A 2,754-nucleotide genomic window follows, 5' to 3' on the forward strand; every position below is an offset into this window, starting at 1 on the left:
CTGAACCAGAAGAAAGTTTTAAATATGTGAGATGAATCCACATATCATAAAACAGTTTCAGAGACAGCTTCTTTCTAGTTTTTATCTGGGGATATTCGGTTTTTTTCCATAGGCATCCATGGGTTCTAAAATGTCCCTCACAGATTCTAGAAAAATAGTGTTTCCAATGTGCTGAATCAAAAGAAAGCTTTATCTCTGTGAGATGAAGCCACACATAGCTAAGCAGTTCACAGAAAGCTTCTTTCTAGTTATCTGTGGATATTCAGTTTTTCCCTTAGACATCAATAGGTTTCCAATTGTCCCTTTGCAGTTTCTACGAACAGAGTGTTTCCACCCTGGTGAATCAAAGGAAAGGATTACCTCTGTGAGATGAATCCACACATCACCAAGCAGTTTCAGAGATAGCTTCTTTCTAGTTTTTTTCTCAGGATATTTTGCTTGTACCTTTAGGTTTCAATGGGCTCCAAAATGTCCTTCCACAGATCTACAAAAAGAGTGTTTGCAACCGGTTGAATCAAAAGAATTGCTTAACTCTGTGAGATTAATCCACACAACACATAGTAGTTGCACGAATGGTTCATTTCTAGATTTTATCAGGGCATATTCCCTATTTCCCCCATATGCCTCAAAGGTCTCCAAACTGTCCCTTCACAGAGTATACAATTGTTTTGTTCCAACCCGCTGGATGAAAAGAAAGGTTTAACTCTGGAAGATGAATTCACACACCACTAAGCTTTTTCACAGATGGCTTCTTTTTATTTTTTATGTTTTCTGGGGATTTTCTGGTTTTTTTTTTTTTTTTTTTTTTTTTTTTTTTTTTCTGCCCCTATAGGCCTCAATGGAGTCTCAAATATCACTTCACATGTTCTACAAAAACGGAGTTTCCATACTGCTGAATCAAAAAATAGTTTAATTTTGTGAGATGAATAGACACATCACAAAGCAGTTTCACTTACAGCCCATTGAGGCTTCTTTCTAGTTTTTATCCAAGGATATTCAGTTTATCCCCTTAGGCCTCAATGGGGTACCAAATGTCTCTATGCAGATTCTAAAAAAAAAAAAAAAAAAAAAAAAAAAGTGTTTCCAAACTGCTGAATTAAAAGAATGGTTTAACTCTGTTGGATGAATACGCTCATAACAAAGCAGTTTCCAAGATAACGTCTTTCTAGTTTTTATCTGGAGATATTCAATTTTTCCCCATAAACCTTAATGGGCTTCCTATTGTCCCTTCACAGATTCTACCAAAAGAGTGTTTCCAAGCTGCTCATCCAAAAGCAAGGTTTAACTCTGAGATGAACCCATCCATCACAAAGTAGTTTCACAGATAGTTTCTTTCTAGATTATTTCTGAGTTTATTCAGTTTTTCCCAATAGGCCTCAATAGACTCCCAAATGTCCCTTCACAGATTCTACAAAAAGAGTTTTTTTTCCAACTTGCAGAATCAAAAGAAAGTTTTACATCTATGAAATGAATCCACTTTTCACAGATAGCTTTTTTTCAGGTTTTTATCTGAGGATATTCTGTTTTTCCCTATAGGCTTAAAAGGGCTTCCAACAGTCCCTTTGTAGATTCTACACAAACAGTGTTTCTAAATTGCTGAAAAAAAAGAAAGATTTAACTGTTTTAGATAAATCCACACATCACAAAGCAGTTCTATAGGCAGCTTTTTTCTTTTTCTTTTTTTTTTTTTTTTGGATGAATATACTTCCTTTATCGAGGGTGACAAACCAAAACAAAAAAAAAAGACTAAACATGTAAAAACCCAGGGTTCTAGAAATACAAACTGAATTCATTCAAATTCAAGCTCATCCAGACCCTGGTCACAAACCCTTGTGAGGTGCCTGTGAGCACCAAGTCAGGGAGAGGGGGCAGGAGTGACTTTGAGGCCAAGAGAGAGGGTGGGAAGGGGATCTCCCTAGGTGCCCTGGTGATCACCCCCCACCCAAACTGGTATCTCCACATTCTCAATGACTATGACGACATACCAGGCTCTGTCCTTTTGGCCCCCACCCCATCCCTGGCCACAGCTTCAAAGGCCAGTCCCAAAAGGTTCTACCCTCACTTGCTCAGGCTTCTAGCCTTCCTCTTTTCCTCCTTCTTCACATTCTTCTCTGTGATTAGTAGCAGGTTAGGGTACTGTATAAGCCACAGTGAGGCTGGGGGCTAAGGGGGTGGGGTAGAGATGGGATGAAGAGAGGAGAAGAGCTGTCCAAGGACCCCTCTCTTCATGGGATCCCAAACTGTACAACCAGCTCCACTTTTGCGTCCACACGGATCTGAGAAAGTGCACTGTAGGCATATGCAGCTATCCTGGAGACCTGCTGCAAATCAGAGAATGGGATGGGCTCACTGGCCAGCACTTGGTGAGGCTGGCTGGTAAGAGACGGCAGCGGTGGCAGCTTCTTCCAATGGGTCAGGCTGCTGCTCAGCACAGCCAAGCGGGTGCTGTACTGCCTGGCACGGTCCATGTACTCATGCTGCTCCATGCCCTGTGAGTCTGCAGCAGATACATCAATGATATTGCTGGCTGTCTTGGCAAGGATGGAAGAGAGTAGGGCCTGCTCATCAGTGCGAGCGGAAGGCAGGCTGTGGTAGTTGGGCTCGGCTCCATTGAGAGCTTTGGTAGGGGGGCTGCTAGGGTCCAGCAGCAGCTTCCGCTCCTCTCGGTCCTGGTCCGAGTCCTCGTTCTCGCTGCTGTAGCAGCACCCCATGGCCGGGGTCAGGCCAGGTGCTCAGGCCGCGCCGAGGAGGGAC

At 42.7% G+C, this 2,754-nt stretch overlaps 1 pseudogene across 1 annotated transcript; it reads right to left on the minus strand.

Moving 5' to 3' along the window:
* Positions 1–1,667: 1,667 nt before the first annotated feature.
* LOC113222744 lies at positions 1,668–2,748 on the minus strand (annotated as a pseudogene). The gene has a single exon (XR_003308519.1). The product of XR_003308519.1 is annotated as a ragulator complex protein LAMTOR1 pseudogene (transcript).
* Positions 2,749–2,754: the final 6 nt, after the last annotated feature.

Source organism: Piliocolobus tephrosceles, unplaced genomic scaffold, assembly GCF_002776525.5.
Source record: "Piliocolobus tephrosceles isolate RC106 unplaced genomic scaffold, ASM277652v3 unscaffolded_34124, whole genome shotgun sequence".
NCBI classification, from domain to species: Eukaryota; Metazoa; Chordata; class Mammalia; order Primates; family Cercopithecidae; genus Piliocolobus; species Piliocolobus tephrosceles.